Source organism: Lissotriton vulgaris, chromosome 1_1 (genome assembly GCF_964263255.1).
Source record: "Lissotriton vulgaris chromosome 1_1, aLisVul1.2, whole genome shotgun sequence".
NCBI classification, from domain to species: Eukaryota; Metazoa; Chordata; class Amphibia; order Caudata; family Salamandridae; genus Lissotriton; species Lissotriton vulgaris.
In genome coordinates, this window is record NC_141685.1 from 1,844,539,461 (window position 1) to 1,844,566,416 (window position 26,956).

A 26,956-nucleotide genomic window follows, 5' to 3' on the forward strand; every position below is an offset into this window, starting at 1 on the left:
TTCCTGATTGTACCTACATTTTCGACTACCGAGTGTCTGAATTAAGTACATTGCTGTCTACCTTTCTTTTTCCAGTGGCCCTATTACACAACTACTGGTTTCCTTTGCATGACAGTGCATATGTCTCTCTGCAGACCTCTTGAGGACAGTCCGCATTCAGCTCTGTCCTCGTCAACCTCACTCAGCACTGTCTGTCTGTCTGCTGCTGCAGGTCTTTCTTACCTTAGTAAAACGTGGCCCAAACCGTCCAACTCCCGACTCCACATCGCACACCCTGCTCTCCTCTCCTGGCCAGGGAGCACGTACGGCGTGCATGCTGCGCAGCGTCACGGTCACTGCAGAGCGCGGGCTGGCCAAAATAATGTCCAGGGCCGTCATTGCAACCAACGAAGGTAATTTGAAATCATTTACTTATTCAGTGATTATCCCAAACATCTGGTGTGGAGCCAGACTTCTTGGCCCTGTATAGTGCTACTGGGTGGAGACTAACTAGCAGATGATGGGCACAAGGGGTTAATTACCTGTACAGGTACCCATGTTTCATAAAGACATCTAGACGTTCGAATGTTCATGTTTTCGTCTCAGCATACGTTTGTACGTGAGATTTCTTGCAATTTTCCGTCACACATCACTTGTTTCACGTGGCACAATTTCCTCTAGCATTGCCAGGCCACTTGTTACCATCGCAGGCAATTCTGGAAGCAGACCCAGTTGTAACGACTGCCCACGTCATACAGGGTGGAGGTGCCAGCTAGTGTCCGTACTGGCACATGGGAGTTCTGCAGAATGGCAGACCCCAGTTCAGCCAAGTTCAGGATGGAAGCCGAGGCGGCACGCTCAGGATGCTGATATCAGAGTGAGGAGATGCGAAAGCCTTTAACACGTGAACGTGACGTAACCCATTAACAGGAGTTTGAACACAGCCAGGCGTGAAGAACAACCTTTAAGAGACTGAAATAACAAGAGTACTATCTGTGCATATCTTTTCAGCCAGGCACCTTCGTGCACAGTACCTGCTCGCTGTACAAACATTGGCTCAGAACGCAATGTTTGATTTGCCCATTGTCGGGTAGGTAGGTCCCCCTGCATTTGGAAAATATGGATTGATTTCTTGGGTCGGCGGCGGGGCCCCCTGAGCGCGAGGCCCTGGGCAGCTGCCCATACCACCCATGCCTAGGACCGGCCCTGGTACCAATGAGAGAAAAAGTGAGAGAGAATCAGAGTTTGAGAGTGTTTATGAATAAGTGAAAGTGAGTATGAGAGTCGATGTGTGGGAACAATTGAATGATTGGAGGTTGTGCAAGAGCGTGGCGGTGAATCAAGGGTGTACCGACCAATGATGCAGCAAATACTGTAGCATCAGGGTCCAGAATCAGTGAGTGTGTTAGAAAGTGGGACTGAGAACCAGTGAGTATGAGTAAGTTTATGTGTTTGTGAGTAACAGTGAGTGGGAGTGAGTTTAAGGGAGGTAAATTTTGAAAAAAATAGGGCAAACTCCTGGCTGGCAATATATCTCACCACTTTCAAAGATCACAAACCGCCACTTGTCTAAATCCATTTAGTACAACATGTAGGCACAGCTTAAGATCTCAAGTATCCCTGTCTTACAGATGAGATGTTCAGTTAGTTCTGGATTTTTACCTCACAGCCCTCAGTTTCCCTCCAAAAAAACCAGTGTGTGTGTGTATATATATATATATACATCGTAGTTTTTTAAATGCTCATGGGGGCGCACCAAAATGAAAGTCCAAAAAGAAATAAGTAGAAAAATGTTCTTTATTTATCTTTGTCCAGCTAAAAAGCACATCAAAAAAATATGTAGCGAGTTCAGCCAACGCGTTTCACTCCCTACCAAGGAGTTTCTTCAGGGCGCTGCAGATCTTTTCGGTGTGTTGTGTTTGAGAGTTCAGGCCTGGAACCAGCCATGCCGAGACGCTGAAACCGAACGACTGCCATTACAGCACTGTACCCACCTCGAACAAATACAGCCAGGGACGGGTAAATATTGGAGTACCAGAACCGCTTTTTGGACAAGATATATAAAGTCTGTGATAACGTGAGAAGATAAGGGAAGAGAGGTACTTCAAAGAATTTTAAGAACCATGTCGGAATGAAGAAATGACTGGAGAAATACTAGTGTGATTACAGAGGGAACTCTCAAACACAACACACCGAAAAGATCTGCAGCGCCCTGAAGAAACTCCTTGGTAGGGAGTGAAACGCGTTGGCTGAACTCGCTACATATTTTATTGATGTGCTTTTTAGCTGGACAAAGATAAATAAAGAACATTTTTCTACTTATTTCTTTTTGGACTTTCATTTTGGTGCGCCCCCATGAGCATTTAAAAAACTGTTCAACTGATCTGGAGAGCACAGCGACGCCAAACAGCAGCTGTGTCGGGGTTGGCAGCACAATACCAAACTTACTTGAACATTGATTCATTGGCACTGGAGTTTAGGTGCGGCACTCTAAGGTCCGCTGCTGCTTTTTCGTATAAATATATACATCGTAGCTCCAACTCGCTTCCGTTTATGAGAAACGTTACACGTACTCCAGGGGTATAAGCGGCAAAGATTTATTTAGCCCACAAACAAAGTGTATATATATGTATATACACACATATATATATATATATATATATATAATATATATATATATACATATATATATATTACCTACTGGCGGTTTGAGATGTCATCAGTGATGTCATCAGTGATGTCACTGACCATGTCATGAATGATATAATATGTGACATCATCAGCAGTGGATTGCGGGTGTTGAGACTAACTATATATTCGAATTTCTATGGTTTTGTGCGAGTAAATTAAGGTTTTGAAAATGCTAATTCCTAACTATATATGGTCTATAACCAATGGTTTTTTCAATGAATATATATATATATATATATATATATATATATATATACATATGTACACATATACAATTAAGAAGCAGAGAACTCAGGCTAGTTCTCAAGTTTAGGTGGAAAGCAGCTCCTGTATAGAGCAACCTCAACACCAGCGACACTCTAGATCTGCTCACATCAAATGTCAGCTTTTCTATCAAAGTCTTTAAGCATAGTATTAGCACAGTGCCATCGAAGCGGAGATAGAAAAGGACAAAGTCTTTCGCCATTCCTACAGAAGTCTTTAAGCATAGAACTAGCACAGTGCTGTCTACCAAGCTTTTGTCCCAAACCACATTGTGCACCCAGCATAGCGTTTCATCAGAGGAAACAGTGATACTACATCGTCAACTGGAAATCCAGAGAAGTCTCTTCTGAAGTAAGCAGTAGTTGACCTATCGAAACACTGGCTGAAGTAAGGCGTCTGGAACTTCGGTGAGCACTATGAATCCGAACGATGCAGGAGACCGCTGAAGGAATACAAATTCAGTGCAGACAAAACAGTGTCTACTTGCATCTAGACTCTTATCATTTTGTTATTGGATCACTCGCAAGTGGCAGCCTACTTCACTTGTGGCAAGAGAGCTTGCCTTGGGACCTACCTCAAGTGAGGTGTTTACCTGTAACAGGAGCTGCAGTGAAGTTGTATGGGCATCTAGGGAATGATGAGGACCCTCAGCTGGAGCATTGTTCAAGGTACATGGAGATGCGCCATCTGTTTTTTCAAAGAGGGAACTGCATTGTAGTTGCATCTATATATCACTGAAAATCACAGAGAGGAGGTGCCAACGTCCATTTATGGACAAGCAGCATGCTACTCTGAAAGTGCATTAGATGGAATAGCATCTCTCCACCATGTGGCCTAAATGGGTCCTATTTTGATGTTGTGCGCAAGGACGAGAGTTGTGCTCTTGTCGTAATTAGTCATTGCACTGTGGATTGGACTATAGCCAAAAGAGTGAGCGATAGGGAGCTTAAGCATTAAATACTAGTGCATGGCTGAAAAGAAACGCATGAGCGCAGTGTGATTTAAGTGGGTGGTGTTTTGGTGCCATGCCTGTACAGCAGCCAACAGTAACACGGTTTTGTACGCAATGCACTCAGCTTAACAGCCAACCTCACAGGCATGTGGGTGGATGGGAGACATCCATTTCCAGGAAGCAGGAGCACAATGTGATGATCGGACACAGTGAAAACTTCCTACACTTTTTCTAAGGGAACTAATCCAGCAAAACGTAGAGGGACACCTCCCCCTGGGATGACAGATGAATTTCAACGTTTCTGATCATTCTGGGCAGGTGCAGCACAGAAAATCACTCTCTGAGCAAGTAAATGTAAATGTAAATCCAGTACTTGTATAGCGCATGAATCACCCCCAAAGGGGTATCTCGGCGCTGGGGGCCGTTGGGAAGATTAAGCGAGCTATTGCCCAGAGTCGCATGGTGCTGGACAGACCCCTGCCGCCAGAGCCGGGGATCGAACCGTGATCCCCAGCTTCCAGTGTCAGTCACCCTGGCCGCGGTGCCACACCTCTTCAAGTAGAACTCCAATGCTCAAGGCTGGATCTACTTATATCTCACGGTTCATCAGCATCCATGCGACCTGCTTGCATACGCTGCTTTGCATTTCTATCTATTCCTGCATAATTATTAATCGCTATAGTTATTATGAAGTAAGGGGTACAGAGTAGATTATCATGGTGTACAGCGTATTCTATTTTTCTGTGTTATTAATTTGTTTTCGCTTACTTTTCATGTACCACGCATCCATGGGCCTGGGTGAGGGAACAAACTCCATATTGAAACCCGTTCCGACCCCGTCACGTGACGAGGGAAAACCCACACTGCGCAGAAGCAGAACCAAGCCAGCTGGCTTCTGTAGCAAGATGCGCCTGGGAACCTACCTTGGTCCTGGGAGAAGATGCTGCAATCTACCTAAAATTTGTTACATTGTTTCTGTCTACTGTATGCAACCATTGTTTTTCCCTACTCCTATGCCTGGGAACACGAATGTAGGGGGCGGGTATGAAAAATTAAATATTCATTGAGGGAACGTAGAATTTAGGAGGTAATAGTGACCCAATAGGTGCAACAATTTAACGTGGATCATTGTAGAATGTGGTTGAGTGGCGAAGCCTGAATTAGTATGAGTGATGTGCTTCTAACCTAAATTAGTTGAATCCCCCTAGGCACAACTTTAGGTTACTTCAAAAGAAATTGGACTCCGAAATTATTTGTAGAGTTTCTACAATATTCTCTTATTCCAGTGTATATTTATATTAGTCATGACATTTTCTTCATTTGATTCTTGACTCAACTTATTCTTCAATGCTCTGGTACAATTGGGTTCTTTTACCAGCGCATTGAAGAATACGTTAAGTCAAGAATGAAATGAAGAAAATGTCATGACTAATATAAATATAGACTGGAATGAAAAAGAATATTGTATAAACTCTACAAATAATTTCGAAGTCCAATTTCTTTTGAAGGAACCTAAAGGTGTGCCTAGGGGGATGCAACTAATTTAGGTTAGAAGCACATCACTCATAGTTTTACATGGACGTCTGACGGACGGAAGACGCCACCCTGTGGAGCACCCAGAACATTTGCACCAATTTAACAGAACAGTAGCCTAAGATCTCATAGGCTGTGCACTTGAAAAAAGTCTGTTTCATTATACGAAGCCTGAATTAGAACATCCACTTATTTAACAGCAGAGTTCACATCTCAAGTGAAACTATATGTAAATCGAGAAACCATTGATAAAAGAAGTACACAATACTGGTTAACATAAAATATTTAGCCAATATTTTCAAAAAAAGGTCAATGAAAAGTACGTTTTGTAACGTCGAGATGCAATAAATAGTTGCCTATCAACCTGACCATTTTCACCCAATACCGGAATTTCTCTCTACGATGTAATAGGTTTGTTAGTTGCGTCTACTTAAAAATCTGTGGTAGCCCTTTTGTTGACTATTTTCATGGTATCACAAATGCATCTGAATTCCATCACTGAGACTAAAACTAACGCTCCATGTGGCAGTGAGTCAACCTTCTTTGGGACTGAGCTCCAACCACTGGGCTACAGGCCAGAAGCAATTCATACATAAGAACTTTATCCCCACTTTTGTGTGTAAATGTACATCCGGTTTCACTCTTTGGCACGCACAATTTGGGGGTTCAAATAGAAGGCCACCTAAATACTGTAGTGAAGAAGCTAAAAAAGGTAAACCTTTCGCAAGTTTGTGAATATTCAGCTTTTACTCCGCCCAGGGCATTCCAAAAGCATCCACATTTCCGCCTGTGATCGCACCCTGTTCACATCTCCTGGGATGCCGCTTCTGCCACATGGTACATGCCACGCAACAGGGACGAAAGAAGAGGGGAAGTCACAGAGAATTATCAAGTGGGAGATTTGAGATTCCAAGCTCCTCTCTGGCACGTTTGCAGTTTGGAATAGGGCTTAACAGCCAGACTGGACTACACTGTGTAGTTTCATCAAACTTTAACAGACTGAACTGGGGGGCTCAGGAATTGAGCTCCAAGGCAGGGAGGGACCCCTACTCAGTGACGAGAAGGAAGTGTTGCATTGTTTGGGTGCATGCAACTTTGGGATAGATTTGATGCCACAGACTGCTTCCAGGAATGGAAATGCATTACAATGCGAAAAATTGAGGGCGAGGAACATGGGGATTTTATTAGGATTGGCTAGGCATCTTCATCATCAACAAGATGCATAGCTTCTTTTTATTCCCTGCTCGACTCGCTTGAAGGGGAGAGCCTGCCTGATACTAAAGAGGAGAGCCACTTCCTCTGTCTGGAGCAGTATTTTGGAATCTTTTTCTGCCTGCCTAGGGAGTGAGAATATTTTCCCCATCTCGGTCTTCGGCTTCTGCTCCTGCATTTTAACAGAACTAGTTAGGCCAGACTCTTCCTGACCCCTGGCCTAAAGGATCCGGGGTCCTGTTAGCAAAGCTTGTCTGCACTTCTGGGACTGCGCGCCTGCTGATGAAGTGTAGAAAGGCTATGGGATATCTGCCTAGAAGAAAACCAGTGGAACAATTACAACTGGGCAGATCTCCTGATTGTTCCTGTAGAACTTCTCCCCTGAGGCTAAAGGATACAGAAGGTTCCAATAACAGAGGAAGCGGCTGCCTTCTTGGAGGAATTTGAATAGAGCAGCTGGAACTGGACATTTTCCTGCGGACCCGAAGGCCTGGTTGTGAGAATTGTTTACTATTGGGAAAAGAGGGCTGGCATCTGAAATAACAGCACAGAAAATCAGAGCGCTTTTCTAGAACTGCAGTGGAAATACTCACGCTATTACATTTCTTTTTTTTTCATTTCGGACAGGACATTTAACTTAACAAATCCCACAGGGTAGTATTTGGATTAATTATAACGCTTTAAGCCTGTACCTAACTTTCTTAATTCTTGTGAAATTATTCCTGCTTCATTTTCTTCCTAAGTAAACTCCTTTGGACCTTTTACGTTTGTGAATGTATTAACTGCTGATTTTGCTAGCTGTTGACCTTAAAATACCCACAGTTTCTCTGAGAGACGCCTTGCCGCTTGTGCCAAAATACCTTTAGTGAAACAGGGTTTCCTTAGAGAAACTGGTTTAATTTTTTGGGTCACATTGTGTTGGACAGTCTTGTAGGCACTTCACGACAGCTCATACAAAGACTGGAGACATTCTTGTGGCAGGTTTGCCACAGCTGATATCAAGTCTAGGATTCCCTCTATCCCTCTCTACTCACAGTCTGAAACTCTGATTCTCTACAGTCAAGCTCTAACCAGAGAGGTTCTTTATTTATTCTATAGCTCTCGCCAGCTCCTGCTCCCCTTCACTGGGGTCTCTGTAACACCCACCTGCAGATCCAACTTGATAACAGGAATTCTCTAGTAACTCAAAGCACCCACATCTTTGAATTGGGGGCAGCGGGCCTCCAACAAGCCCACACTCTCAAAGCCAGCCTCAGAACAAGGGTGGGCAGAACGCCTCTGACAGCAAGCACTTACCCTCAGCATCAGGCTGCAGAATGAACTCTGGGGCAGTAACCCTCTAATAGCAGGCCACTCTCCCACAAATGCACTCACCTTGATGGCAAAAGAGGACCCCTGAAGCTGATCTTTGTCAATGTTAATGTCCTTCAGTGCACTTTCACCCTGTGGCAGGAATCCCAAGGCCTACGTCCTTGCTTCCACCCACAATAGCAAAGATCAGGTGGTACCTGGGCACATCACCTTCCACTCCCACCAGTGGATGACTGTCTTTAAGGCATGCCATCAGACCGGAGCCACGGCAGTGATCATAATCCGGTGCTCCCTGGGCATGCCACGTGCCTTTCTCAACGCAAGTCCATGGCAGTGGTTCTTGGAAATGTCATATGCCCCAACCACACTCATTCTTTTATTTAGGGTGACATTGGCTCAACAGTTTATTAAGCCGACCCTGGCCAGAAGCACTGCCTCACAATGCTTCGGGGACTGGACTTGCAAACATCTTTAAGGCTACGCCATATACTATCAAATGCAGTATGTATACCAACCAAGCTCGGTATTCAGTGTTTTCCAAGTTAAAGGTCTGCTTCCCAATATTACAAAAAACAAGCACTGGCAAAGCCAAATAGGTGTGGTGTTGAGTGCCAGCCTTTTATTTTGGCTAGCTGTATTTCTTCATGATTGCTTTTGTAAAACGTTATTGTAAGAGGAGCTGCTGGGCCCTCACCAATGCAAAACAAAAATGCCCAGAAGCAAAATAATTTTTTGGTACTGAAAAAGCACATATTTTCATATTAGCTGCAAGCATTAAGTGAACTTCTTAGTATGCAGATGTGTTCCTTGCGAATGAGCAGAAACGGTCACTCACACTCTGGTTACCCAATGGCTGAAGAGGGCTGCCTACCAGTGACCCCAACTGGTAGTCTATTAAAACAAAGACATTGCCCATGGTCTGTCACTGCTCCTCCACAAGAATATATGTGTATATCCTGCGACCTACAGCGTTTACCAAATATAAGTAATATTACGGAATTCGCATACTGCTAACCACATGCAGGGAGTGATTTCAGGAAGAGCCAATCGTATTTATAGGACTCATTTCATTTGCCTTTTGAAGCGTCCACATGGAACGACATCTGAGTAGTGACTTTAGGCAACAGTTCGATTTATAACTTCTATTTTGTTTGAATAAAATTCAATACTTCGAGTGTTAGACCCATTTGCTACCAAATTAGCAACTCAAAAGTCTATCGACAGTTATACAGTATTTAGAACACTGTTGTCATGGACACTATTTAGAAGAAACACTTCGTTATTTCTTTTTACAGATCAGTAACTTAGAAAAAGAAGAAACCAATGATATTGTTCTAATAGCATTATGCAAAAGACAATAAAACAACATCTAGCAGTGGAGAGCAATATTTTCAAACAGATTAAAACATGTGAATGCTCAATTGTGGCTTGCGGTTTATATGTAACTTTCTAAATGTCTTGGGGAGTCCTATAAAAGTGCATCCCTTAAAGTACCATGACACGATCACTTGTGAGCGGCCAAGTAATGCTGTTTGAAGGGTTAGGAAAGGACACCGAAGGAATCTACCTCAGACCAGTCCTGTATGTGCCAAAGGCCCGAAAGGGCAATCTTTGCCCCCAAAGTGCTACCAACCTATTCCTTGATGGATTCTACTGTAAAGGCAGTCATTAGAATCTTGATGCACAGGATAAGATGGGCTACAGAAAGAAGAGTGCTGGTTAATACACAGAATGGTTGTCGGCTAGGCTTAGAGATGCTAGAAAAGCCCCTGAACCTACTTTTCTTGATTGACAAGTATAAAACTTCCTTAACCGGGTCAGTCCGAGTTGCATGTATGGATCTCAGCATGGCCTTCGCTCGAGTTATTAGATCACAAAAGTGGCCACATTTACATACAATGGGTCTGTGCAACTGAAATGTGCTAGAATGCCTTCATTCCGACTTGCAAGCTGCAGCTAGATCTCGCCAAGGGAGCGTCTGTACAGACACTGTGGCTTTGGAAAGGGACAGCGTCACAGCTGTGTCTTGGCTTCTCTTCTTTCCAAACACTATACAAACTCACTGTGGAAAACAATATATCCCTATGTCCGCTTTATTGGAGAAGAAATGGGAACAAAAACCACTGAACAATATGACACACTAAATAAAAACATGCGCTTAGCGAGAGAATGTAATGCCTTAGGCCTTATGCTTGAAAGCAACAATAAAAGGCTCAGCCATGTAAAGCAAGGGAAGCTCAAATGTATTAAAGTCATTGGAAATGTATTTGGCTTTTCTTCAAGAAGAAGCCCATCCTCATAAACATATGATACATATGTGTAAGAGAGTTAGTTCCAACTTTAATATCCGGCATGGCGCTTTGAGCTACCCAAACACAACTTCTTTACAAATTAAAGAGCACAGATCCTGCAGACAAATACTAGAGCAACCACATAGTCTGTCTCACTTTTACTGTCATGAAGAACTAGGTCTTCGTTTTATAGAAGATACCTTAAAATGAGCCCCTTGGCAACTCTGTGTATTTGTTTGGGTAAACTCGACAACTAGACAGATTATTTGAGGCACCCTAAGCATGAAGGCAAGCGATAAAATACTATTAATTAAAATATGTGAAAAGCATTTAAGCAGAACTGGGGGGCAGTGCCTTTTCACAATTCAACGGTAATAAGACCAAAAAGATACACTTCGGGAAAACAAAGCACTGAGAAAAAGAAAAGAAAAAAGAAACAACAGTAAGAAACAACAGTAATAATTCATTGTAAAATAAAACACGCCTTGGGATGGAGACATATTTAAGAGTGTGTGGGAGGGGGGGTTCGGGGGGGGGGGTGAATGCTGAATACGAGAGAAACCTCTGGATAAGGTTTCAAATGGGGATAATCCACCCATCATATGTTGACATACTCAAAGGGCTGGACCTACACAGAGATTCCTCGGTGTTGTCCTTGTGATGGCAAATTTGTCCAGTAGATCGTTAACATAATGCTCTTTTGTAACTATTTTCACAAAGACTGATATCGTTTTATCAGACCAGTCTTCAGAAGCAATCTATTGACTGAAGAGTCTATGAACTTTTAATGCTTTTTAATGTTCTATTCTTCATGTAATATCAGAAATTATACCAAAAGTACTTTCTAAATGCACAAATACTGAACCTAAAAATAGGAGACATACGAGTGTAAGGGGATCTAAAACAATTGGCTGTAGCGTAAACAGCATCCACTTTCAGAAAAGCTTTCAGCGTGGTTGCCTTGGAGACAATTATTTTCACATGTGGATTTTTTTTACACTATTTACATTTCACTTCACCTACTTTACCCTGATCGCTTTATTTTCCCGCCTCTCGTTCACTCACCCTTTTAATTCCACTCATTCAATTAAAATGAAATCAAACACCTTTTTCTTCTGAGACGCGTTTCTGATAGCAAACACATCGGCAGTCTGCACAGAGTGGAGTGGCTCCATAAGAATTGGAATGATGGCGAGATGGGTCCAACTCACATACGGCATAAAGTAAGATACGAGCAGGTATGATATACTTTACGATATCATTTATTGCCTATTATGACTAACCTGCTCCACACACTAGCTGCCTTAGGACAATTGATTGAAGACTGCCTCTGGCCTCCAGTGGCGTAGCAGGGGGGAGGGGGGATAGTCCATCTGGGTGGTACTATTTGAGGGGGGGCGGAGGGGAGCAAGTCGTTTCTGTCAACTACCACCATCCGCCCACCCCCGAGAACAGGTCGTCTATCGGCTGCCAGACCACCCCCGCCTCCCCCCAAAACAAGTCGACTGTCGGCTCCCACCTCCCCCCCACTCTTACCTGCACGTGAGGCAAACTTCGGGTCCACCCCGGGTGGCAGTAGGGCTAGCTGCGCCTCTGCAAGCATCTTAAAGTCCAACCAATCTATGGGACATGGTACAAGCTCCTTCCTCAAGCAGAGCAGCCCATTCAAGTGAGAGCTTTCAAAGACTGTAGTGTCACCAACAGAGGTCAGGATCCTCTGAAGCCAGTTTACCAGTGTCCGGGAATTTGTGACACCAGCAACAGTAAATTGATACTCGTATAGTGCACTACTCACCGCAAGGGTCTCAAGGCGCTTGTACTAATACCGCTGTGGAACCCGTCCTGGCTTTCCCTGTGAGGCGTCCACTCCTGGGCACCCCCAGGGTGGAGGCCAGGCATCCTTAGCGTTGTGGGGGCCGTTGTGGAGATTAAGCAAGCTATTGCCCAGAGTTGCAGAGTGGGACTCCATGATTAGAATAGGCACCGAGGCGAGAATTATAAGGTCCGTGGAATTTTGAGCCCAGTCAATTGTTTACTCTAACATTCCTACTACCTTCTCACGCTTTGGTTCCAGACGCCTTGTGGATGTTTCAATGCAAGCAGCGCACTGAAGGAGATCATGTTTTTTGAGTGTTGTCAGAAATGATAGTATTTTACAGGACTTCAAACAAGCGCCATTTCTGTTAACCAAGAACACTGCAGTGCATTTTGCCTGGTCTCTTCATTCATACTGGACGAAACGTTACTGCGGGGGTCCAACTCTGTGGATGCTACTTGCAGACAGCAAGATGTGCGAAGTAACAACCATCTAATCTTTTCAAGTGCACTCAAAATCGAGAACACTCTGCAGTCCTCAGCTGGGCTCCAGGCAAGAATGTGGGTATTGTCACCTACTGAATGATTAACCTTGTACTAGAATCACTACTGCAGCTCGAGAAGAGAATCCGGCAAAAACACGGGGCAAAAATATGACATGGGTCCACCCGATTTACAAACAAGGGCAACCCTAGAACAAGAACCTGGGGCACTATCTACTGTATTCCAAACAGTGGTTCAAGAACTACAATAATGAAATGAAAAAATATACAAGAAAATAACATTTTTATTTTCGTGTGTTTTATGGAATTTCTATTAAAAATTGTTTTTTCTAAGATTTTTCATGTACATGTTTTTGTAAAATTAAGTCAGTATAATTTTTGCTGTGTTCATGCACTATTTCTTTTTTTCTTCTACTTCAGTTCTTTTTTCATTTCATTATTGTAGCTCTTGAACCACTGTTTGGAATACAGTAGGGTCCACCCGAGGCACCATCATATAGCAGATTTATCATAGCACAAATATCCCATAGCCAGACCCACACACTAGCTAGCGTACACTGAACAAATGCATGCAAAGGAGAAGTCGACAAGTATATGACTGAGACCACACTAATTTGTTTGAATAAAGTTGTGTTGCAGGTTTTTTTGGTACAGTAATTGGTTAACTTACGGGTAATCCAAGGGCGGCCAGTAAATCTATGACCTAAGCTGGCTGCCCGCCTGATTGGCCATGCGGACTGATAATACAAAACATCTGGTGAGCACCATGGGGGGGTTCACCCCACATCTAGACCCCATAGTCCAGGAAAATAACTGCTGCCCAGAGGCTTAGCATTACCAGGAAAGCCTCCAGTTGCTCAGGCTTACAACTGCCCATGGGAATAAAGGGGCGCCACTGCTTTACACCCGGAGCCCTGCCATAAGGAGTTGCAGGGTATTGGCTTGAAGCCCCTCTGGGCTCTTCCTTGTGGTTGTTTTATGCACCAAAGTCCTTTGGATCGGCCTGTAACTCAGCCAAGCCTCAGGGGTGGCAACCGGCAGCCCTGAGGCTCCCACCATTGCCTGTCACTTTATCCGACCGGAATTCATTCTTAGTGCCAAGGCTCTTGCTGCCACCATGGGTTTGTTAATGTTGTGTAGAGTGAGCATAACTCACGGGGCCTTGGCGAACGGGATTTAGAAGTGCTGTAGCTGGTATGTTTGTACCTCCAGACTAGGTCTGGGACGGTGTACCCAGGTCAGTGATCTAAAGGGGAACCAAATAATGCTCAAGCCATGATAATTCGTTAGGTAGCGGTGTGTTGTGCCTACAGTCAGCTTAGATAACACAGAGAGGAGCTTATTTTATTCCAGCAAGCCAACTCAACGCTCTTGCATAGTGGAAATGTCTGGCATGACAGAGGGGCTATGTGTAATAAACTATTCCTCCTCTTAAGGAGTTTCTCTTTTGTGCCCTTAACTCAAACTGGATTGTAGAGGCTACCTGCGTTCTCAAATTACCCTTGTTAAGGTGTTGCCCTTAGATGTATCTAACTACTAAAGAAATCATGTTGCAATCATCACTAAATGTTTCGTAGTCTGTCAAATTGACCCTGGCTCATAAGTGTGCCTGCGGTACACAACAACCATTATTGGTGCTTAAATGCACATTGATTGATGCAGTTAGGAAGGTGTGTCCACAATCAACATGCCTGGTTTCATTCGCATCAGGTATGCACATGTATTATACACCCAACAGGTGAAAATGGCTGGAAGTTTCTTAAGTATATTTATTTTACTAAGCTGCTGCTCGTATCATCCGTTTATGTAATTTCTAAAAGGTCTCGCTTAGGGGCCGGCATAGAACTACTGTTCCCACAGTGCAGGGTGACGTACGCTATCAAGCACTGTGTACCAATTCATTATTCTATATGTAGGGTATGGCTATGCATCTTCAGTTTGTCCCTCATAGACAAAGACCAGCTTTCTGGGTTGTTTTGCTAATAATGTCAGAACCAACAAGTTAAATACGATCACACTGAACCGGGTCAATGGGAGTGAACAGAAGGCAACGGCTGCCAAGCAGCCCAACATGCAGGTCAAAGCAGGCACTTGAGTGGCAGGAAGTTTTGTTAAGTGATAGATGAGTTCTACCCCAGGGAACACCAGGGTGGGACTCGAGCTTAAATGTACATCACAGGGTCTTCCGTTGAAAACTCCCATCACATCCTACTGGAGGCGCCACTGTCAGTTCAATAGTCATGCCATTTGCGAGCCAGCGCTGAGAGGGATCCTTCCCATGCCAGATGACAAATAATCTCTTGTGCAGATTGGCATCTGTGCACTGCTTTAGTGGGGGGTAAGATGCAAAACTCTCACAAAGCATAGGCAATTTGAAGGCAGGCCTCATATCCAATTAAAGCTGCGTAATGTTCCCACCTGGCTAGCTGGGGTGCCTCTACTCACCCAAGCCTAGCCTTGGGTGGAGCGGAAAAGGAGCCTGCCCCAAGGTTGCCATAAAAGGTACCCATAGGATTCAGCTTCATTCCTGTATAGATATTCTGAAAACCCATCACTTATCCTAAAACCATAAACTCTTGAGGTTGTGTTGCAGTGCAGATGCCCTCTACTCAATCATGTGTAGCCAGATGCAACATTCCAATAACGATACTGACAAAATGTAGTAAGCTGGGGAAGCTTTATGAAAGTTGGAAAATGAATAGTGTGCGCAAATCTTCCTGTGATTTCTTGCGTTTCTGGACATGCAGAATGTTGCCTAACAAGTTGCATCCGCATCTGTCCTCTGAGCCAGGACATGAAAGGGAAACAAATAAGTGCTACCAAAGCAGTCCCTCCCTGACACTATAGGTGTATCTGGACAATTGCAGGACAATCTGGTATGTTTACCAAATGCAAGAATGGAACCCTGGCCGCAGCAAGTTTACCCTATTTGTCTGCAAGGTGAGGTGCGGCAACCCCATTAATAAGACATGCCGGTGACATCTGACATGAGCCTTAAGTCAGTGGGCTTGAGGACGTGTTACCCTGCAATAACCACTGTGTGTTTCCCTCTCCCTCTATAATAATACCATGTTCCAACAATCCATTTTTTTATTTCTTTAAAATCATACTTCTCAGTTTCTCCTGTTGACATGTCCTATATCCAGTACTGAAGAATGACGAGTATTAACAGCACTGCCTGAAGCATGATCAACAGGCTGTTATCGAGAGTATTACTGTGTTCTGGGTTTCCAAACCCTAATTTCACAACCCGTGTAACACTGGTTTAGAATTAAATGCTGAAGGTACGCCTGGTTATGAATTTGGGGTGGTGTTATGCCTAATGCACACCCCACCAAGGTATCCTATTGAAACCAACTCCCCATCTTCGTTAAGGATCGAGTGGTCCATTCCCGGTTTCAGGTGTAAATGACTCTTTTCTGCCCAGATTACCATGTTCTAATCCAATGTCTGGTGCCTGGAGTTTCCCATATGCATTACTTTTCCTAGAGGCCTGCACCCCATTCAAAACGGCAGGTTGTAAAGAAGCCCTGGGTACAAGAACGGCCCGTGGAATAATGCAGCAGGAGGAGACCAAATTATATGGCAGGGTTGACTAAATAATGCGGCCAAAATAGTCCAATTATGCACCTAAAGGCAATACATATTGTTACAGTATTAGTATTACACCATTTTTTTTATTTTTTATTCATGATTACCGTCTTTGCAATCACCTCAAAGGAGGGATTTAAACACCAAATTAACAGCAATGTATTCTTGGATGGAGACCGTCAACCTCCGCGAAGGATCTTCCCTTGACAGCAACACGTCGCCCCATTTTTCATATCTTTTGATCAGTTTGAGCTAGGAACACTTTTTTTTGTTTTTTTTATTAAATCGGCAAATAATGCAGCATATAATTAATAGTATAGTTAATTCAGTAATCCCATAATTATGTGAAAAATGAAGCTGCATTTCACAATGCCAGTGGTACTGTGTATAAGAGAAGGTGGTCATGTTGCGAACCGGTTGGGCAGTCTTGGAGTTTAACACCTGTGAGGTAATGATTTAAACTCCTGCAATTTAGCTACGTGCCCTCGTGGGTAAGCAATAATATGACAAAGTAAACATAGAGCGAGCACAACAAATAGGGGGACCCCTGGGGAGAAGGGCTTATAAAGGTGGATCCGGCAGTTGTAAGCCAGATGTGATTTCACTGAGGGGGTGGGGGTCAGATGTGACTTCACTGAGGGGGTGGGGGCCAGATGTGACTTCACTGAGGGGGCGGGCCCACCTCCATAGGTGCAAACACCCCGCCCACAACCACCAGGCTCTGAGAGGGCCTTAACAGAAGGAGGGGTATGCAGGCGTGCAATATACGCAGACTTCCGGGTAAAAACCCTCTAAAGCTGCAAGGTCACCCTGAGCCGAGTGAATAAACCCCTTCCAGTATAAAACAGGATGCAGCTTATGTCAGATGACAAAGCGCTTTAAAATGCGTTGCAAGTATTTACTTCCACATTAGAAATCCTTGTCGAATATTAATGAGCCCGAAGAGTAATTATGAAGCAGCCAGCAGCGCTCCATCCCCAGTGAGAAAGAGCATCACGATTAGACAAACGCACAAAGCGCCAGACTCCAGCCCTGACTTCTGCCGTCAGCCCTTTCACCGAATGGGAAATATATGTTGATTTGAAAGGGTGCAATCGCGTATTATGAAGTCTCACGTGACAACAAGCCAGCCACGCAGGCACTTAATATTCATCGAGTATCAGACATCTGGCCCTTCAACAGTCATCGGGGGAGTCCGCGAGCACAAACGTAATCCTTCTCACAAGGCCTAATGTGCTTGATGAATTGAAACACACAATGCAGAGATGCAGAGATGCAGGTCGGGCGAAGCTGAAAAATTCGGCAAAACAAGAATATGTTCCTGCAGTTCTTTGGTGACAGACAAGCGACCAAGAGGGCTGATTGGGAAAGAAAATAACCGACAAAGTGTGCCTCGTACATGAAGACAACATCTTCTTCTGCACATTAATAGGGAGGGGGTGGCACGCCCGCACAATATCCCTTGTTATAAAGGACTGTGCTTTATTGTGGGCTAGTAAAGATTTACTAGTGACCAGCTGTCTTGCAGGCAGAGTGCCTCTTTAACGCGCTGTCCCTGTGGGAGCATTTGCACGTTAGATGTAAAGCACAGGGGACGCAGCCAACCAGAAGCGCTCTGCTATTTAAGAGGCAGCACGCAACCTCAAAGAAGCCATTTCACGGCGCGCAGCGTTCAGACGCGGCCCCTTTATGGGATCTGGGAATGAGGCAAGGAATAGCAGTCCCGAGGCAGTCATGCTCTAGTCTAGTGGTTTTAGAACTTTTTAATGCTGTTGCCCCCGTCAGTGGGAAAAAAAAATCATCAGTGCCCCTCAGAATTTTTCAAAATTATTCTATTAAATTGGCAATGTTTAAATATTTAAAGATTGCAGTTAAGTTCTGTTACTGGTAGAAAAATGCAAACAATTACATGATTGCAAAACATCCTATTCTGGTCCGACAGGTCTTACTTATGAGTTAAAGTATCCATAGAGTGATTATTAGAAATGGGGGTGGGGGTGGGGGGTTTGCAGGATATTTTGAGTCCCTTCCCTTTTGACGCACGCTCCCAGCTAGGATATAAATGACAAAAGATGTCAGCAATGGCCCATTACTAAGCATCTTGCTGCAGCTCTTTTTTCCCCACTTAAAACACAGCACTTATGGGAATAATGCTTCTTTTGCCAGAACCTGGCATCCCTCCTGAGAGCACTTGAGGCGCTCCTGGGGGGCCCGCACCCCAGTTTGAAGTCCCCTTCTCGTCACATACATATGAAAGGGAAGAACAACAAAACGTCTGGCCCCATCCCTCCACAGGAACTGCCCAGAACACAAACCCGCACACATCATTGGGTGGCAAAAAGCAACCGGACGTGGGTAATCTTCGTCAGAGGAAGGAAGCCGGGTCTTGAACAATAGCGAAGTCTGTAAAGCAGGAAAGCCAAAAAAACATTCAACGCTGCAACATGCACACGGCCACATCTATGCAAGCCTAGGAAACACAACTCTGTCTGGATATGGGTTTCCAAGCAGGAGGGACACAACAATTGCCTTCAAAACCTAAAGGAAATATATACATTTTAGGTTAGGGAATGGGAGGAAACATTACATTGCAACTCAATTAGAGTAAGATATTCCAGTGTCACTCTGATAAAGCCACTTTCCCCAAAGACAAATTCTGACACCTAGAAACACAACATTGGGAAAACCAATAAGTCCCATACTAGGTACCAGCGTTCTGACTTTGTCAAAGCTTGCTTTATATCAAACAGTTTTTGTAAAACTTTATTTTTAAGGAACTAGCGGCCCCTCAACTATATAAAAAATAAAGAATGGCTTAACACAAAAATATATTTTCTTCTCATAAAGAACACTTTGCCATAGCAGTCCCTTGAGGTGGAGGGAACTACTTTATGTGGGGATGCTCTTTGCGAAAGAGCAAAATGCCGGCACTCACAGTGAAGTTAGTGAATGACTGAGGCAGGCTGACCCACTACCCCATGCTGTACAGGTGCAGGACCCCCTCACATCAGGCAGGGAATGCCCAAAAGCAAGTACATTTTGCCAATAATTTCCCCCTCTCCATTCACTAAGAAATCAGTTTTAATGTACCATTTGTTGGATATGATGATGATCCCCCTTACTCCAACAAATCCGGTCTACAACACTCTACTCTCCCCACTCCACTCCAGAACACTCCACGCCACTAACTTTTAGCCATGCTGAACAGCAGCCACATTGGTGCACACCATGGAAAAAAACACATGGCCAAAGCCGGTAGCTCTTGTATTGGTGAGACCTATTGGCTTTGCCAATGCATGTTTATCTTGTGTGCGATTAGAAGTCATTTCCACCTCCTCTGTGCCCGACTGGCTTGTCGTTTCTTTGCTCTGCGTACATTCCTGGTTGTGAGTTGGCCCTTTCAAGGTTCAAACGAGGATTCTACAATTGAATGCACACAGACCGATGCCAATACACCCACTTTAAGTAATTCAGGAGGTTGCCACTGATGGCCAAGTGAACTCAGGACAGTATTTCAAATATAATCCTTTCCATCATAGCGAGCTAATGAAGGTTCCAAGCCACAGGGAATGTCCACTGGAGGAACTCCAGTACTACACTTCCTGCACGATTCTGCATCAAATGCACGTAAGAAACACGTTTTGGGTAGATTCTGCAAACACTAATGCATTTTCAGCTAGCATCATTAGTTTTGCTATGACTTCTCTAGTTCTAACAAAAAGGGTCATATCGCTTTCAAGAGTTTCTGAACATAACACAGGGACTGTCTGTCCATTTTTGAACTTTTTCTAAACCAGAATGGAATGGTTTGTGAAGAAGAGAAAGAGAGAGAGGGAGAGAGGGAGAGAGAGAGAGAGAGAGAGAGAGAGAGATTGTGTGTGTTATTTATTTATATACTGTTAGTTAAAACCATTACAATTGTTTTAAAAAAAAAACATACAAATAGTGTAAAAAAAACTCAAATCGAGGCAGAGTACATTCCCCAGGATAAACCTCACAGATGTAAAGAACAAACAACGGGCATATTGTTAAACCATGCGAGCAGCAGACACAAACAGCTGCTCGTTCAGTTTTACAAGTTACACATACTCAGCAAGTTCAAAACTGCCTAGTCGTAAAACAGGAAAATCAGACAAAAACCATGAAAGTGTAAAGACTATGATGATTGCAGCCCACATTCATAGCCAACCTCTACAATGGCTGTACTCGGACTCTAAGAGAAGCAGCCATATCGCAATAACATGCTGCCTTTTGCCACTTCCGAGTGTCCCAATGCCATACACTATAGGAGGCAATGTGATGGGGAGTATAGTTGCACAATTATATGCCAATAGGTATTGATCTACACGTCACTGAATGGCAAGAGGTTTCATCCATTTAACATATGCTCAACACAGGTCCCGGACCCGGATCCAAGCCATATTTTCAGGACTCTCAGATAAGATCCATTTACACACACTTATTCTAAATGGATATTATTTACTTAGTCTGGGGCATTATGCTATGAATTCAAGATGGATCAGTCCTAGGGTCCGGTGTTGCACATGCCGTTCAATTTCACAGAGCAGGGACCCGGACAACTAGCTACACACTGCCATGTCTGGATCTTGATTATCGAAGCAGAGGTGAAGCCAAACGTCATAGTGCAACATGGAATTAGGGAAACACAATTGCATCCAATTTGAGGTCCAGACAATAAGAGATCGAAGCTGCCCATAAACAGGAGGGCCATGGAAAGGCGACACTTTCTAGTATGTAGAATGCAGTAGCAGCAGTGTTCATAAAAACTAGGTGTACATACCCAAAGCCCAAGTGCAATACAGTACCTTGCATGACACACTTAGATTGTTACTGCCAATAAATTACGGTCGCACCAAATCGAAAAACAGAAAAGTAGTGTAGAAGACTTTTCAGCGAGCTGAAATCTGAGTGTGCTAGCGTCAACTGGTACACGTAAGGGAAGAGTGGGACAGTTTTTGGTGCCGGTTAAACGTCAGTTAACCCTCCCCATCTGCATATTTAAAAATGTCACTTAATACGCAGAGAGCTTGAAGTGATGGCATGGTTGTTCAAGGAACGGAAATCTGAATTTAAGATTAGCAATTAGCTTGGTTACCTTAAATTCTCTTAACGCACCGATCATTAAAGTAAGGTTGGCGAGTCCGCAATATTTAGCCACACTCAAGATTAAAACTGAAATAACAAACAAAATGCATATACACTTTACTTGGCCCTGGGGATGTTTATCTATTTATGAAAGAAAGAAACACATTCTTTTACACCAGTTTAGTATCTGTAAGGATTGTATGAACTGGATATGTAATTTTATATCCATAACAATTCTATTAACTTTAAGAACCTAGAGGAGGGGCACACTAAAGATTCGTGACACTACCTAAAGCAGCCCGAGAGTATTTCACATCAAAGAGGTAATAAGGCGTATACAAGGAGTTTAAGGCATAAGCTGGGGCATATGGGGTGCAATTACCTACATTTATCAAGTTATCCCTGGTAAAAGTAGTAGGAGTAGACTTACCAACGTACATAAGTATTGTCATGTGAAATAACGCTTGAAGGGTAGATATACTCTTGCACTCAACATAAAAAAAAATTACCCACTACCTTCTTACAAATAAATTAAAAAATTCTATGCAAATGCTGTACTACGTCTCTGTGCACTTGTATTACCTCGTATGTGGCAAGACAAAAAGGAGTTTATGCCTACAAATAAAAACAAGCATCTGCAATGCCAATAGGTGTTGCTTTAAAAGAATGTTGCATAGTATTGGCAAGTAAATGTCATGGGACCATATATGTATTTGTGTGAAAGCAAAGAACTGTAGAATAATATTGGTAAATTTTAAAAGGTCAACTGACAGTTGCACTGTCAAGCCAGACGTAAAAATCCATGAAGACTAAAGACCGCCCTCCTCCCGTCTATGCTGCTGCCAGAGAAAAACCACATTAATTATCTTGTTATCTAAGACACTTTAATAGCATTACATTGTCATGTGTGTGCCCCTGAAAGTTCAAGCTTAGCCAGCTGGAAAAATAAACAAAATGATCACAGCTGTGCAGAGAGCAAGCACTTTTTTGTGGAGGCACACACTTTCTGTCTAATCAAAACATGTACTCCTGGCTCCCAACATGTGTGAGGAGCCAAAACCCATCTCTAGTGATGCTCACATAATTGTCTAGCAACAATTGCACTATCAAGCCAGCCCATAAATAATCCAATCATTACTGCTCCTTAAGCATGCTAAGAGCATACATTTCGCCTTAGTGAACTAAGGACTGACATATTGTGTGTGGTACCTTCAGAAATTAATGTTTTGATTCCTGGGGCGCTAATGAGCCAGTAGCAAGATGGCCGGACATTAGAGTAGCTCCGCCAGCCAGGCGATTAATATCCGCCTATTACCTGTTCCTCCAGAACCCTCACACAGAAAAAGAGCTTTGTTCGGTGCACCGAGGGGATCTGCCAATCCTGCAATCGTGAAAGGCCGGATTACCGCGGTCTGCTGGAGGTGATCGTGCCTGTGGCCATTGCGGAGTCGGCCTACCTGGACTGAGCCTCTTTCTGGGTCATCGCCGCGGAGTCGCTGGGGCCGGGTCACCCGGAGAACACTGCCCAAGGGGCTTTGCTTGTGAAATGCGCCTGGCGGTGGTGATGCCGCTGAGTCCTGGCTCGCGGTGAACGCTGCTGCCTGTGTAAGCCCCAGTGCGGGCCACCGGGCTGGACTGCCTGGAGTTCCCTGAAGGCCTGGTTGCGTGCTGACCGGCGCTGTTACAGAGTGAGTCGTGTGGCGGCCATTCTCCCATCCGCCAGTGCCTGAATCATATGCGGCGCCAGGGCTGCGGAGGATCGAGACTGTGGTCTGTCCGGAGGCGGAGGAGAGTGGTTAGCCGGTGGCTGCGTACTGTGGAGGTTGGTGGCGGCTAGCGCTCGCCATACTGCCGTTCTGAGGTGAGGGCCCGGACCTGGTGCGGCGGTGGCTGCAGCTGGACTACAGAAGATTGTCCGCCAGGCTCTGGGGTGGGGGCTCGCTTCTGCTGCCCATAGGTGCCTCATAAACTTTTCGGTCTGGTACATCCTCAACACCCCTCCCAGCGGCACACTTGTGAATAGCCTATGCCCACATAGACAGGCGCTATCAGTGTAGTTGGGGTGGGCTGCGGGCAGCGGCTGCTTCTACAAAGGTGTAGGCCCTATCGGCCGGATCAACCCTAAAGGCTGCTGGTGTCGCTGGGGACCAAGTGTACGCCCAGGTCTGCCTTCCCCTCGCTGCTGCCCCTCCAGCTCCCTCGCTACGAAGCATACAGCCACCTCAGCCAGGCCTCAAATACTTATCAGATGACGCTGCTATTTACACCAGCACATCTCAGTCAACCACAATGGGCAAACCCGAGAAGGGACAACCACGCCTCACCTTTGAATCAAAGAAAACGTCAAGATCAGCGGGACTCCGAGCCTGATCCTAAGGGCTTCCTACAGCTCCTGGCGACACTGCAGGCCATGCAGCAGCGCCTCCATTCTATTGACAGTAAAATGGGCTCCCTAATTCAGCACATGGACTCGATGTCGGCTAAATGACACAAACAAGCCTCCAGAATTTCTGGAGCTGAGCAGCGGCTCTCCACAGCAGAAGATGACATCCAAGCCACGTCTAGCAAGTGCTCAGAGATGGAAAACCTCCTCCGCATCATCCAAGCCAAGAACAAAAACTTGGAGGTGAGCACACGGCACAGTAACATGCAAATACTGGGCATCCCAGAAACTACAAACACCAGTAGGATGGAGATTTATGTGGAACAGATGCTCACAGAACTCATTGGCCTGGAGAACCTCTCCTCGCTCCTGGTAGTGGAGCACGCCCACAGGCCACTGGTGACTACGTGCCTCCGGGTTCACCCCCACTTCCGGTTATCGAAAAACTGTTAAATTATCGCGATCCTCCACATGGCCCATGAGAAATCAGATCTCAACTACCAAGGCTTTCAAGTAGCTTTCAATCCTGATTTCACGGCAATGGTGCAGACGGATAGGAGGGAGTACCTCACGGTGAAAAAAACTGCTGCAAAAGGCAAACATCACCTACGCCATGTTATAACCGGCCAAACAACGGATCGACTAGGAAGGCCCCAAGGAAATCTACAACTCTCCGAAACCTGTGCAGGAAGTCCTTAAAAAAATCACAAAAGTGAAGCGTATACAGGATGCAGGGGACTCACACTAGTCGGCTGTGCAGAGAATGTGCCCATGCAGCGGCAACATCAAACTTGAACTGTATGGAAACTGCTCGGACTCACCACTAGCATGATTGCGCAGATAAAAGGGTCACTGGTGTCAGCTTCTTTTGGCCACCTCCATCAGGAGGATGTCCGGGCTCCTGATGACCCCCCGCTGGGAGAACTCCATCTGCCTTGATGAGTACTGTTTATTGTTTGGGGTCCTGGGGTTTTGGGGGCTTTGTCTTCAGCCTGTTTGTGGGTGGGTAGGAAGGAAGCGATGAAGGGCTTGGGAATTTGGGAATGTTGCGTATGGCTTGCTGTTACACATGCTGCTCTTCTTACACTGTAATCCGATCCCTCCTCAGGCTGTTGTGCTGGGATGTTTAGCTAGGCAATATGTAAGGGTGTCATAATATGAAGATCTCTTTTTTTACGTGGAATGTGCAAGGACTGAACTCCCCCAAGAATATCAGACAGGTAATCGCTCACCTATATAGGCATAATGTTATAGTAGCAATGCTCCAAGAAACACACTTGACGTGACACACTGACTCCAGGGTGGGCTCCCACTGGGCGGGATACAAAGGTGCATCCTCCTACGCCTCATACGCAAGAGGAGTACTCATACTAATAAAGAAGGATTTCCGGTTCACAGCGATTCAATCCACCATCAACGAGAACAGCCGATACGCCATGGACCTTGGGAAACTGCACGGGACACCCGTCACCCTAGTTAACGTATACGGACCAAAAACAGATGAGCTAGGGTTCATTGCAGGCATACTCAAGGTGCTGAGAGACTGGCCAGAATCAGAAATTATATGGGGCGGTGACCTTAATACACATCTGGACCCCGGTAAAGATAATTCCAGTCAAAAGGAAGGACACTGCCCCAAGGCGGCACATGTTATGAGAGGTGGGATGCTCAAATGTGACCTTCTTGATGCATGGAGGAAGCGCAACACGGACAGACTGGAAGGTACACACACATCCACTGCGCACGGAAGCTGGTCGTGATTAGATTACTGGCTTCTAAGCAGTGGGGGCAAATTCCTGGGTGACGGACATTGGCAGATTGCCCAAAACCTTCTCAGATCAAAACCCAGTGAAGCTCACACTACAAATACCGGGTAGCATCCCCCGTCAGTTCACCTGGAGATTCAGGTCAGAGGCCCTGCTTGACCCGGTGTACAAAGAAACAGTCAGGGAAGCCCTCTCGCAATACTGAACTATTAATAAAGGTTCGGTCAGCGAAGCGGCCACGCTGTGGGAGACCTTTAAGGCAACAATAAGAGGAACATGCATTAGCACAGCAGCGGGCATCCTGAAAGACATTGGGGGCAGATCGCAAGGGTGGCGTTGGCACTGAAACAACTTGAGCAGGAACAGGAAGTCAACACGCGAGCAGGTTCTCTAGCAAGAATGAAAGAATTGTTGCTAGAACACAAAGACCCTGCCACTGGAGGAGTGCACTACCTGTCAAAAAGGCATGTTTCCCGGGCACATGGCCAAGTCGGGAGACCAAGTCACAAACTAGCTGCAAAAAATAAGGGCATAAATTACCAACATTCCATACTAAAAATCACAGATGATGCTGAGGTAGATAATTTCAAATCGCAAGAAATAGCTGCACAGTTCCAGAAATTTTATGCAGATCTGTATGCCTCAAGGGGCGAGACAAATACTCGGGAACTCAATGATTACTTAGATGACATCGTGATTGCCTGGTTATCAAATGGGTAGCAAGAGTACTTGTGTCAACTGATTGTGGCATCCGATGTACGCAAAGTAATTCGCGCCCTCCTGAAAAGAAATACAAAAGGGGGTGGTGATGGACGAAGGCATGGCTTGGCAGTTCGGGCTGGACTGTTCCCATGAGGCACAGGGTCAGACTGATTTGCATATGGCCATGTCTGAACTGGGGTGGCAGAGTGGGCTAAAGAACGGTGATGGATTAAACCCAGATTTGTTGACTGGGTGTCAGTGTTTGATTAGATCAGATGCTCCGTCCATCACCACCCCCTTTTGTACCCCTCCTGAAAAGAAAAGCCTCGGGCTGGATGGGCCCATGTGTGAGTTTTACAAAGAATATGCAGTGTAGCTCATACCGCACCTACTAAATATGTACGAGGAAGTTTATGAGAAAGGTAGACTGCCACCCACGCTCAGGGAAGCCCTAATCATCACCCTTCTAAAAAAGGATAAGCCGCCGTCCCTATCCCTCATACATATCGACGTCAAAATATTGGCCAAGATATTGGCTACCAGCCTACAGCCCTTATTGACAAACATGGTCCTGCCAGACCAATCCGGGTTTATGCAAGATAGGTCCACATTGCACAATCTGCACACGATATTTGCCATGTATCATCTCCAGAATCCCGACCTTCAACAGTGGCAGACATTCAAGATGCTACCAAAGCATTTGACTCCATTGAGTGGGGCTATATGTTCAGGATATTGCAGAGAATGGAGCTACCAGAGTTCAGCTGCAGATGGGTTCGGCTGTTGTATACAGATCCACCAGCGAAACTACAGGTGGATGGCCTGACACTGGAGCCCATACAGATCTGCAGGGGAAT

General features: G+C 44.9%; 1 protein-coding gene across 1 annotated transcript in view; it reads right to left on the reverse strand.

Moving 5' to 3' along the window:
- Positions 1-26,956, reverse strand: part of DOCK4 (dedicator of cytokinesis 4) — a 1,616,764-nt gene that overhangs the window by 1,530,983 nt on the left and 58,825 nt on the right. The window lies entirely within an intron of this gene.